Here is a 13,748-nt window from a genome sequence, read left to right on the forward strand (position 1 = left end):
AGTTTTCCACATTTAGTTTATTAGTGAACATGGGTTCAACTACATACTACTGTGTGATGTTTGAGTTTATTTTATTTTTACAGGGACAGTGCATATTAATCAACATTTCAGTAAAAGTGCCGGTTTTAGCCAGCCGGCTAATTTTCAACCGCAGTCCCTGGGCAGTTTTGTTAGCTCTCACCTTAAATTGGGAATTGTATTTAATGAGTAGCCTAATAGTGTAGGCCTAGTTTCTTATTTTTGCCTTAACTTCTTCCTCATCGGGGAAACTGGTTTGTGGTATTTGGAAATCGAGCCCTTGGGACTATAAGGTTATATCTGCACAAAGCATGGTTCTGAGATATTGAGAATGACATTTTTCACATCCCAGATCTCAAATGTTTTGTAGTGAATTATTTGCTTTCATAACCCATTAAGGTCCTCGCCATCAAGGTACCTAAAGTGCAGAGTATCCCAATTCTAAGACATTTGTCAATCTTTTTTTGTGTGGGGTGCACAGGATTTTCAATTTCAATAGAAAAGTACAGATATTTAATGATTAAATAAAGAGAATACCCTTAATTATTTCTAATCACATTATCAAATATATTAATTCATGTTCATCACACATTTGTCAAAGAGATCGTATCCTATGGATAACTAGCAACATCTCACAGGTAAAGGACCACCTAACGAGCTACTATGTGAATAACTCAATTTTTACCAGCATGTCAGAATCTTGTCGTCCCCAGGTTATGAAATACAGTATCGCATTTCTTTCCTTGTTCTGTTTAGAGTGTGAAGTATAACGAGTCTTTGAATGTAGTGTTAAGAAATAGCGGCATGCAGCAATCACTGAGATTAAATCACCAATGTTGGAAAAGATGTTTAAGCAGCTTCACAGCTTATTAAATGGTCCTACAGATGATCTACAGAGCTCTTAAAGCCACGGGACTCAAGTCATCCAGGGCAGACAGGCTATTATTAGTTTACCTACTGCTTAGTCTGAGCCAGTGCACTGTAGTAATGTTGAATAGAGGCACTCAACTGGAATGCAAAATGTTTAAGCGATAACAGTCAGACAGGGAACACACCCAGCTGTTCACACACTACTGTTTACACAGGAACAGCCAACAGCAAACTCCTGATCTTCAATGGTTCCCTGTGGGTTTGACAATTTCTTCTTAGGAATTTGCCTCTTAAGACCATTTCCAAGTATAGGTGTGTTAAAAGACCTTGTGTTGATGTTGGCTAATGCTTTGCAGATATTCAGAAGGTTGTGCTTGTTTTGTTGTTTTACTATTTGTCTTAAGAAAAACATGTCCTCATCAATCTACACACAATACCCCATAATGACAAAGCAAAAACAGGTCTTTAGAATTTTTTGCAAATATATATAAGAAAAACAGAAATACCTTATTTACATAAGTATGCAGACTGTTTGCTATGAGACTCGAAATTGAACCATTGATCATCCTTGAAATGTTTATACAACTTGGAGTCCACCTGTAGTAAATTCCATTGATTGGACATGATTTGGAAAGGCACACCTGTCAGTTGACAGTGCATGTCAGAGCAAAAACCAAGCCATGTGGTCAAAAGAATTGCCCGTAGAACTCCGAGACAGGATTGTGTAGAGGAACAGATCTGAGGAAGGGTACCAATACATTTCTGCAGCATGGAAGGTCCCCAAGAACACAGTGGCCTCCATCATTCTTAAATGGAAGAAGTTTTGAACCACCAAGACTCTTCCTAGAGTTGGCCACCTGGGCAAACTGAGCAATCAGGGGGAAGGTCCTTGGTCAGGGAGGTGACCAAGAACCCGATGGTCACTCTGACAGAGCTCTAGAGTTCCTCTGTGGAGATGGGAGAAACTTCCAGAAGGACAACCATCTCTGCAGCACTCCACCAATTAGGCCTTTATGGTAGAGTGGCCAGATGGAAGCCACTCCTCAGTAAAAGGCACATGACATCCCGCTTGGAGTTTGCCAAAAGTCACCGAAAGACACTCAGACCATGAGAAACAACATTCTCTGGTATGATGAAACCAAGATTGAATTCTTTGGCCTGAATGCCTAGCGTCACATCTGGAGGAAACCTGGCACCATCCCAACAGTGAAGCATGGTGGTATCAAAAATCCTTGATGAAATCCTGCTCAGGACCTCAGACTGGGGCGAAGGTTCAACCTTCCAACAGGACAACAACCCTAAGCGTACAGCCAAGACAAGGCAGGAGTGGCTTCGGGACAAGTCTCGGAATGTCCTTGAGTGGCCCAGCCTGAGCCTGGACTTGAACCCGATCAAACATCTCTGAAGAGACCTGAAAATAGCTGTACAGCAACGCTCCCCATCCAACCTGACAGAGCTTGAGTGGATCTGCAGAGAAGAATGGGAGAAACTCCCCAAATTCAGGTGTGCCAAGCTTGTAGCGTCATACCCAAGAAGACTTGAGGCTATAATTGCTTCCAAAGATGCTTCAACAAAGTTCTGAGTAAAGGGGCTGAATACTTATGTAAATGTGACATTTCCCTTATATATATATATATATATACATAAATGAGCAAACATTTCTAAAAACCTGTTTTTGCTTTGCTTTGTCATTATGGGGTATTACGTAGATGTATAATAATAAAAAACAATTTTATCAATTTTAGAATAAGGTTGTAACAACAAAATGTGGAAAAAGTCAAGGCGTCTGAATACTTTCTGGAGGCTGGTGCAAGGAGCTATAGGAGGACATGCTCATTGTAATGGCTGGAATAGAATCAGTGGAACAGAGTCAAACATGTGGTTTCCTATTGTTTGATTTGTTTATAATTTCCATTTATTCCATTCCAGCCATTACAATAAGCATGTCCTCCTATAACTCCTCCCACCAGCCTCCTCTGATCTCCATCAATGGGATATCGTCGGCAGACAACTTGTTATCAACAAATAATGTGAACATCTTGGTTACGCAGGCAAGACATAGAATTGTTTGATGGAATGTGTGTAAATATTTAGGAGTCTGCAGAATGAAGATGTGTTTATCTGCACCCCTAGCTCAAGGCAGCTGTGTTAAAGAAAGTGATTTAATTCTAAAAGTTGTTTCAAAGGTTTGGCAAGATGTTCAATACTCTAGTGATCCATGGCGGGAACATTCCTCTGTTAATACAGTGCCTTCAGAAAGTATTCACACTCCTTGACTTTTTCCACATTTTGTTGTGTTAAAAGGGGGATTAAAATTAATTTAATTGTTATTTTTCTTCAACGATCTACACAATTTCCACCCCAAGAATATTATGGGAAAAAAAACACTTAAGATTAGATAAGTATTCAACCTCCTGAGTCAATACATGTTAGAATCACCTTTGGCAGCAAAGACTTTCTGGGTAAATTTTTAAGCACTTTGCAAACCTGGATTGTACAATATTTGCCCATTTTTATTTTTTAATTCTTCAAGCTCTGTGAAGTTGGTTGTTGATCATTGCTAGATGGCCATTTTCAAGTCTTGTCATAGATTTTCAAGTCAATTTAAGTAAACTTTAACTAGGCCACTTAGGAAAATGTAATGCTGTCTTGGTAAGTAACTCCAGTGTACAATTGGCCTTGCGTTTTAGGTTACTGTCCTGCTGAAAGGTGGATTTGTCTCCCAGTGTCTGTTGGAAAGCAGACTGAACCGGGTTTCCTCTAGGACATTGCCTGTGCTTGGCTCTATTTATATTTAAAAACAACTCCCTAGTCCTTGCCGATGACAAGCATACCCATAACATGATGCAGCCACCACCATGCTTGAAAATATGAAGTGTGGATTTGCCATAAACCTAATGCCTTGGATTCAGGACATAAGTTCATTTCCTTGCATTTTTTTTCTTCACTTTAGTGTCTTATTACAAACAGGATGCATGTTTTGGAATATTTTTTATTCTCTACAGGCTTCCTTCTTTTCATTCAGTCATTTAGGTTAGTATTGTAGAGTACAATGCTGTTGATCCATCCAGGTTTAAAATCACCATTGGCCTCATGATAAAATCCCTGAGTGGTTTCCTTCCTCTCCCTCAACTGAATTAGGAAGGGTGCCTGTATCTTTGTAGTGACTGGGAGTATTGATACACCATCCAAAGTGTAATTATAACTTTACCATGCTCAAAGGGATATTTAAAGTATGTTTGTTTTTATCTACCAATACGTGCCCTTCTTGGTGAGGCATTGGAAAACCTCCCCTGGTCTTTGTCATTGAATCTGTGCTTGAAATTCACTACTCGATTGAGGGACCTTACAATTATCTGTATGTGTATGGTACAGAGATGATGTTAAACTCCATTATTGCACACAGAGTTAGTCCATGCAACTTATTATCTGACTTGTTAAGCACATTTCTACTCCTGGAGTTATTTAGGCTTGCCATAAGAAAGGGGTTGAACACTTATTGACAAGACATTTCAGATTTATAAAAAAAATGTATATATTCAAACAATTTCACTTTGAAATTATGGGGTATTGTATGTAGATCAGTGACACAAATCTAAATGTAATACATTCTAAATTCAGGCTGTAACACAACGAAAGGTGGAAAAGGTCAAAGGGTGTGAATACTTTCTGAAGACACTGTAGAAGTTACTAGAAATCAAATCAAATGTTATTGGTCACATACACATGGTTAGCAGATGTTATTGCGAGTGTAGCGAAATGCTTTTGATCCGACAGTGCAGCAGTATCTAACAGGTAATATCTAACAATTCCACAACCTAATACACACAATCTAGTAAAGGAATGGGATGATATTATATCAAATATATGGAAGAGCAAGAACTATTAGAAATATTCCGTGTGGCTTACTCAAGTCCAAAAAGCAGCCTCGTGCTCTCACACGTGATCTGGCTGTAGAAAAATGTTGTTTTGACATGATGCTTCTGTAGAACTACATGTTGCTCTTATTACACTTCTAGTTAAAAATAGACGTAGTCTTACTTTAGATGTCAGTGGGCCTTCCGGAGTAATGAACGTATCTTTTCATAAAAGAAAGTCTGTGTTTTGCAAAAATAGAAACAGTATGTGACCAATACCACTAAACTAATTACCCCTGAAACGGCCTTGGGGTCACAGCTTATGGGACATTCTGAAGAAATGTTTACATATCCTGCTGTAAAAATGTGTTAATGATTATTCTTTGGTATTCTATATTGAGCTTTTTCCTGTCTGAGCTATATATCCTCAGCATTTTGTTAACATTTATTTTATGCAAAGTATTGTGTTGGATCTCAAAGTGCTTTTTGTTTTAGAAGGACACCATACTAAAACAATTCAATCTTTCTTGAAATAGGCTAATGTAATTTACCTTTTGCCTTTTACAGTGATTGAAACAGGAAGCGCATAGAAAGTACATCTGTAGTATCAAAGGAACTGTGTGCATGTTACAGGAAGGAGAAAAGTTTGCAGAAAGGTGTAGAACATTGTGATAGGGTCCCAATAGAAGGCCGGAGAGTACTGCTGATATACAACCATGACTTCATATGGAACTCCAAAAGCCAAGGGCTTAGCAAAAATGAATACTGACCAAGTGCAAATGTCACACTTCAGTAAAATTATTCAACAAGACCAAGACAGGAGGTGGATGGTTGATGGTGAGGGAGAGTACTTTTATTTGGAGAAAAAAAAACATGGAGCCAGCCAGTGGGTAGTTAACTCTACAATGACATTTTTTGTGACAGAAAAACCAAGCTAGACATGCTTTCTATATTCTTCAAAAGAAGCATTAAACAATGGTTTTCTCACTTAGGCATTTTTGGCTTCGAGTTGGGATGAGGGTAATTAGCAATGATCTAGATATAGTATGACAGCTTTGATTGCATTTACCAGAGGAAAAGCTGCCTTAACCAGAATATTCATTTCAAATAAATGTTCTCAATAAAGTTCAAATGAATATTGTTACGAGACATAAACCCCAAAATAAATGACTTGTACATTCAAACACTGCACTGAAGATCAGAAACATTCACACTATTATCCTTTTAGAGAGGATTTTGTAGAAGAAATCAATTGCAGAGGAGAGAAATGAGGAAGGTGGAAATGTTTTAGCAACAATGCATCTAAAGGAAATCAAGAATACAATCAAAGAAACAAGACTACCTGTACATTATTGAAAACTACAGAATTAACTAAATCACACTCAAAATATCCTAAATAAAAATCCTCTGACTGAAACACAAAATAATAATCCAAACTGGACTCAAGTTTTTTATAGTTGTATACAATGGAAAACTTGAATCTTACTGTCAATCTTCAACAGTAATTTATTTTAACTGCAGGCTGAAAAATACAAATCTAAATGGAAAACAAGTTAACAGCTTAAAATCATAATGTGCTCTCTGACAATGTGGCATAGGAAGATTGAACAGAACGTTTTAAGTTCCTCTAATGGTGTTACTTATCAGATAGTTCAAATGGAATTAATTTGAGTTTCCTGGAAACCCCTGTATGTACTCTAGTTGATAGTGTACTCTCAGATAACAACTGGTTAAACAGACAAGGTGACATTAGGGATTCAACACGTTTTTTATATTACTACACAACATTTCCAGAGGACCTAAAGACCACATTATCTAAGGATGGAATGATTCTTTGAGTTATTTCTTCATATTAACTGATTCGTTAAACATGTACTTTTGTTTCAATCAAAAGTATTCCTTGTGTATTAGACTATTTAGAGCGACACGTCACAGGTGCCTTGAAATACCTGAGTTGATGGGTAACTTTTGTCCAACAATGTGTTTTAATTGTAGGGGTAGGCTAATGTAAAGCTTTTGAATGTGAAAGCATGCACTGCATTTACTGATGTATGGTCCAATTAAAAGGCACTGCACATACACATTGGCTGTTCAATTGCTTCTATTTTGAAATAGAAAAACCATGCACTTTACACAAAGTTTGCCAGTCCATTGGTCAGTTTATTATACTGCAACTGTCTAAAAGTTGGGACGTTGTTTGGGGTTTCAACTTTCTCAATTATTACAGGAAAGAGGTAGGTGCCAATTTCATTTGAAAGTAATCTGCATACATTTATATTACAACAGTCATAACCCCCTCTTCTCACACTATTTCTTCTATCAACAGCTTAAAAGCATTCATTTTGTAAGAGTAGTTAGTTATCCATGATTATTCCTTCACTTAAAATAAATATCTATCACACATCAGTCTAGTCACAAAGCCAATCATTGTGGCATGGAACCAATCAAATAATTAATTCCACAAGTTCTGAGTAAATGTGGAACATGCCACGAAAGTCCTGGGTTACGGTTACCATTTTTAATAAGCCTGTGTAAGCAATACCAGGATTTGCCTGTTATGTGTAATTACATTCACTAGAACACACCAATGACCCGGTCTCGGGAACATGTCTGGCAAGGTAATAATGGTAAAAAAAAAAGATGAGATACTGTTTGTATATTCAAATATACATTGATATTTTACAATGCAACTTTGAGAAACGTACATGTATTTCCAAAATCCTACAAAGTATATTCTATGACCTGTTCTTCAATATACTTGTTTGTCATTGTGACCAAACATATGCACTAGAAACCTTATCCAACCCCAGGTTAGAGATAGCAGCAAAATGGGAGACTCTCAAACACATACAGTAAAAATATGCACCCAAACAAACTATGAGACAGAGGACAGAAAGCCTCAGACAGTATACAGTGTATGCACATTTGAGTGGTTAGTGTAATATTTGGAATACGAATAATAAGACAATTAAAATCATCTTTGCAACAGACGTAAATAAGTATTTATATAAAATATTATTCTGAGGATTGTATCTTATATTATTACAGTGAATAATATACCATAAGCATTACAGGACGGCAAAAGGATTGCCTTGCAGACAGCAAACGCCATCAAATGTTCTCTATGGATTTTATTTTTTGCTTAAAGATTCAAATTTACTGAGCTAGCCCCAATTCACAATCTATTGGCAACATCCCTCTGAAGAGGAACCTTCTGCATTGGAAGTGTCTGATGTGTACAAAACGATTGTAAATACAACATGTTAACAATCAGAATACATTCTAGAATACCAGACCACAGAGGTAACATTTTCTGCAAATATCGGTGAGATCGGAAACTTGACTTGACAAAAGTTACCAAACACTGAAGACATCAGGAGACTGCATTAGGCCACATATCCTTGGGTTGTGTTTCCACTGGAGAAAATGGTGGGATTCAAATCCAACATCCTCTGTTTAATGCTGGCATTCACCTAAAAAACAAATGACAATACATAATTACAGTAGTCTACATAGAAATGTGCATTTATAGGTTGGTGTGAAATGGTGCTAAATTGTGAATAGTGTAGAATCAGACAGACCTGGCTTCCTATTCAATCAACACAAGCTACCAGGTTTCAAATAAACTTTCTTACAGGAGAAAAACAATGTTTATAAATACTAGCTATTGATTTACCACTCCGCTGTTTGCTTTTGTAAGTCTACTGTCCACTGGGTATGGGAGAGTTTGACTTATAAGCATAGAATGTCAGGTAAACAGGAGCCCATATCTTCATCACAGGAAGTTGTGACCGTGTCAAAGAACAATTGAAAGGACGGAAGGGAGAACCCTAATGTTAACACCTGAAATGTTGCAACACATGAAAGCATGTGACTTTATTGTACAGTACTGTTTCCATTTCCCCTGGTATTTTAGTAACAGTGGATACTTTGTAGTACTTCAAATAATTTGGTAACATGGTTCTTGGCTAGCTGGTACTAAATATTACATAGTGGTTCTTGTATTATTGAATCACAATGAAACAGACATAAAATGTGTTATTACTATGTAATTACAATTGTTGCATGTTATTTCTTAGCTTATAGCTAGTAATTACGTTACCCTGAAATAACACCATAGGTTTAGTCAACGTTAAGAACTTCCCAAACCATGTCAGATGGATGATATTGAACAGATACATTTGAGCTCAAACAGTTCCCCACTTTCATGTTCATCGTAATTTAGTATTTATTAAGCAGACAGTCTAAAATCTAAATATCCCAGGTTCAAACATGTTCTAAATGTGCAATTATGGCGAAAAGCAACGTGTGTGGCTGTTCCGCACAGAAAACCTTTAATGATGAAACATATAAGGGAAAACAATTATTGTAACCTTGTAAAATGTTTAATTACACTTAAGCACTGGCAATGAAAGTAGTGGAGATTACACAAAAAAGCCAATATAACACATTTCTGTATGCTCTTAATTTTGTCCTTATGTTTTTAAACTGAGATGGTATGAAGAAGGGCCTAAGTACACATCCTTTTTGCATTACAAACAGAACATGCCTCTGAGGAAGTTGCACATTCATGGATGGGACAAAAACAGATCTATAACTTTAATCTAATGAGTTAATCAATTACACTGAAATAAATGTATGTGGTGTGGGTTCTTATACAGGGCAGAATTGGAGACAAAATATCAAAAGTAGATTGTAGACCTACTTCCTCTCTGATACCTTCCTTTGGATATTTTGTCTCAAATTCCAACCTATATAAGAAAATATAATAGTTTTAAACATTGATGATAGATAAGGGATGTTTAGGTTTTAATCTATTCAAGAATCAGAGGCCCTGCTGTCCAGGGATTGGATAGCATGGTCACGTTGGGATTAGGATGCCTGGAACTGATACGAGTAGACCCATAACAAACCTACCTACCTGTACTTGACATCAAAGAGGGTGGAGTCCTCTTCTTCCTCATTCTCTTCATTCAAAGGAGCCATCTCTACTCGCTCTGCTGGTGTAGTGATTATGTCATACTTTCGTGTTTTCCTTATTCTCCTTCCAGATCTATGACAAACCAGAGAAGGGTTGTGATAATGAGACAAGAGGTGTGGAGTAGTTTCTCACCTTGAACCAAGCAGAACCTGACATGGCTGTTTTGCCATATGGACAGGATTAATGCAGTGTGTTGTGGTTAAGGCCTACTGCCCAATCTAGAAGAAAAAGAAACACACACCTATTTAGGTGAGGTGCTGGCTAGCGGAGTAGAAAACTTGAAAATAAAGGAGAGACGCACACTCTAGGAGCTACTGCCCACCTGCCACACACATTTCACACTCTAGGAGCTACTGCCCACCTGCCACACACATTTCACACTCTAGGAGCTACTGCCCACCTGCCACACACATTTCACACTCTAGGAGCTACTGCCCACCTGCCACACACATTTCACACTCTAGGAGCTACTGCCCACCTGCCACACACATTTCACACTCTAGGAGCTACTGCCCACCTGCCACACAGATTTCACACTCTAGGAGCTACTGCCCACCTGCCACACACATTTCACACTCTAGGAGCTACTGCCCACCTGCCACACACATTTCACACTCTAGGAGCTACTGCCCACCTGCCACACACATTTCACACTCTAGGAGCTACTGCCCACCTGCCACACACATTTCACACTCTAGGAGCTAGGCCTACTGCCCACCTGGTGTGGGAAGTGATTATGGCATTGCTGATGTAGCCTAATGTAGTGGTGTTTAACATGAGATATTTTAACATTTAGATATTCCCAACAGCAATTACTGACACAATATGATAGTTGCTGCAATAGAGAGAACACATTCCCCACTTGCCAACTTTCCTATTACATGCTGCATGACATTATCAATAAGGAGGATCTTTATGAATGCTCAAATTAGTTGTCTTATAAGAATAGTAGAGCATATTACACAAGGACTATTTAATTATGATAATTCAGTTGGCTATAGTTATTGGTATGGTGTAAACATAAATCAGCTTACCTGATCACTTTGATGACCAAGCACGTGATGAGAACAGCTGTTAGCACGCAGATAATAATGACAATATTTTTAAGAGTCGGAAGATATTGTAATATTGAATAAATTCTTGATTCGGTCTGTGCATGATCTGTGATATTATTTGACAAATCCCCTCCATGGGGGGTTGGTGTTGAATTTAACTGCGTTGCGGGTGAAGACACAGTTTGTGGTTCACCTATAACTTTCCATGCCGCAGCAATAACCAAAGTGAATATTAAACTGTATGAAACCATCCTGCTTGAAAGAATAAGAGTAAATTGCTTGTGAAAATAATCGTCGTTTCTTTCTCTCTAAATTTCTTTCACGAAGCCAAGGAAGATATGCGATTCAAGATTGGCGATGATGACATTCTGTGACATTTCAAGGAAGTGTTTAAAATTGCGCATCCACTCGTCAAACGAACCGGTTCCTTAAAACGGTGTAAATAGCCTATCCATCTGTATAACCTAACAATTATCTCCTGAATTAATATCTCCTGAATGGTCGCTGCTCGCAGTTTTTCCTAGCTGCTGTCAAAGCCCGTTGCTTCTAGTAGCCTACAATCCCTTCATGATTTCATTTGGAATGCGTGCAGGGAAAAGGGAGGAGGATTATCTACAGCCGGAAGAGCCCTGTGTGTGTAGACCACTGTTCATACGTGTGTGTCGTGAACAACATACGCGTGAGCAATAATTGTGGAATCAGCGGATCGCCTTCAAAATAAAAGTTCCTAATTGAAACTGATGCAAACGGATAAAAATTGTGGAATCATGCCACAATTGGACTCGAAAGTGCTAAACAAGGTTGGAATAGTGTTATAGAAATCAAACAAAAGACGTTCTAAGTTGCCAACTTTCCTATTACATTCTAAGTTAATTTGAAAAAAAAAATGTAAACATCAGTTAAAATCGTACTGTAGATGTGTTTGAATTCAGAATAGCATTGGGGGCATTGGCTACTTATATGCACTGTACAGCCTAACCTATGGATTGTGCACCCATGAAATGGGGTATCAGCCCATTGTCCATTGACCCCGGGTTTATTCGACAAAAGCAATGTCGCAATAAAAAACATTTGCGATATGTGTAATGAAAACGGCAGATATAGGAGAAACTTTCTAAATATCGACAACATTTTTATTTGTTCAACGGGTTGATTTTTATTTTGTCGAACTTTATTGCGACAAATAATGGAAACGTTTTTTTTACTGAATCATTTTGAAGATACGCAGGGCATGTGATGTCATGGGTAATTTTAAAGCCTCTGTAAATTTGGACGCGTGAGGTTCGACTTCAAACAAGGAAGCGGAATAGAATCCATCGGTCTATATGGTAGGCGGTTTTAGAGACAGCTGTGCTGGACTGTGGTCGACATGGATGATAGTTCTGATGGTATGGTTGGGGATGATGAAAGTCATGGTCCGGGATGGTCTGTTGTGAAAAGTAAAATAAAAAAGAATGGCACGTGACAGTTCTAGTGTTGCGTCCGTGAAGAGGGTAATGGTAGCGAAAAACAAAATACATGATGTCTCTTAATGGAAAGTTGTAATCATGTTTGATGCGACCACGGGGTCTCATTTACACCCTATTCGACAAACCAATGCCGTTAAGAAAGAGATAGGGGAAGTCACATTACCCCGATTTATTGGTAATGGTAGACTGTTAAAATATTATGTGCTGACCATGTTCAGCAAGGGAAGATTCTGAAAATGAAAACTCATAGGGAAGAAAATCACAAGTCATGTCCCTGGAACTTCGGCTATGCTGAGGGGGGGTCATTTCTGTGGTTTCACTTTCTATGTCCATAGATTATACACTGCTCAAAAAAAGAAAGGGAACACTAAAATAACACATCCTAGATCTGAATGAATGAAATATTCTTATTAAATACTATTTTCCTTACATAGTTGAATGTGCTGACAACAAAATCACACAAAAATTATCAATGGAAATCAAATTTATCAACCCATGGAGGTCTGGATTTGGAGTCACACTCAAAATGAAAGTGGAAAACCACACTACAGGCTGATCCAACTTTGATGTAATGTCCTTAAAACAAGTTAAAATGAGGCTCAGTAGTGTGTGTGGCCTCCACGTGCCTGTATGACTTCCCTACAACGCCTGGGCATGCTCCTGATGAGGTGGTGGATGGTCTCCTGAGGGATCTCAACTCCTGGACAGTCTGTGGTGCAACGTGGCGTTGGTGGATGGAGCGATACATGATGTCCCAGATGTGCTCAATTGGATTCAGGTCTGGGGAACGGGTGGGCCAGTCCATAGCATCAATGCCTTCCTCTTGCAGGAACTGCTGACACACTCCAGCCACATGAGGTCTAGCATTGTCTTGCATTAGGAGGAACCCAGGGCCAACCGCACCAGAATATGGTCTCACAAGGGGTCTGAGGATCTCATCTCGGTACCTAATGGCAGTCAGGCTACCTCTGGCGAGCACATGGAGGGCTGTGCGGCCCCCCAAAGAAATGCCACCCCACACCATGACTGACCCACCGCCAAACCGGTCATGCTGGAGGATGTTTCAGGCAGCAGAACGTTCTCCACGGCGTCTCCAGACTCTGTCACGTCTGTCACATGTGCTCAGTGTGAACCTGCTTTCATCTGTGAAGATCACAGGGCGCCAGTGGTGAATTTGCCAATCTTGGTGTTCTCTGGTAAATGCCAAACGTCCTGCACGGTGTTGGGCTGTAAGCACAACCCCCACCTGTGGACGCCGGGCCCTCATACAACCCTCATGGAGTCTGTTTCTGACCGTTTGAGCAGACACATGCACATTTGTGGCCTGCTGGAGGTCATTTTGCAGGGCTCTGGCAGTGCTCCTCCTGCTCCTCCTTGCACAAAGGCGGAGGTAGTGGTCCTGCTGCTGGGTTGTTGCCCTCCTACGGCCTCCCCCATGTCTCCTGATGTACTGGCCTGTCTCCTGGTAGCGCCTCCATGCTCTGGACACTACACTGAC

General features: G+C 39.2%; 1 protein-coding gene and 1 long non-coding RNA gene across 13 annotated transcripts in view; one reads left to right on the top strand and one right to left on the bottom strand.

Moving 5' to 3' along the window:
• Positions 1-5,576: 5,576 nt before the first annotated feature.
• LOC115134252 (uncharacterized) lies at positions 5,577-9,754 on the bottom strand. Its single transcript, XR_003864318.2, has 2 exons — positions 9,667-9,754; positions 5,577-8,218 (listed from the first exon to the last, which is right to left on the bottom strand). It is a non-coding gene; the product is annotated as an uncharacterized LOC115134252 (long non-coding RNA).
• A 1,759-nt stretch (positions 9,755-11,513) lies between these two features.
• The window catches only part of LOC115134253 (chromodomain-helicase-DNA-binding protein 2-like), a 56,426-nt gene continuing 54,191 nt past the window's right edge, over positions 11,514-13,748 (top strand). For 7 of the 12 annotated variants that reach the window (XM_065022556.1, XM_065022559.1, XM_065022560.1 and 4 more), the window contains exon 1: positions 11,836-12,109. The gene's annotated coding sequence lies outside the window, so the exon portion shown is untranslated. Of the gene's footprint in view, positions 11,582-11,835; positions 12,170-13,748 lie in introns of those variants that run through there. The other 5 variants (XM_029668039.2, XM_029668038.2, XM_065022566.1 and 2 more) reach the window with 4 other exon arrangements.

The sequence above is a fragment of the Oncorhynchus nerka genome, linkage group LG9a (assembly GCF_034236695.1).
Source record: "Oncorhynchus nerka isolate Pitt River linkage group LG9a, Oner_Uvic_2.0, whole genome shotgun sequence".
Lineage (NCBI taxonomy): Eukaryota > Metazoa > Chordata > Actinopteri > Salmoniformes > Salmonidae > Oncorhynchus > Oncorhynchus nerka.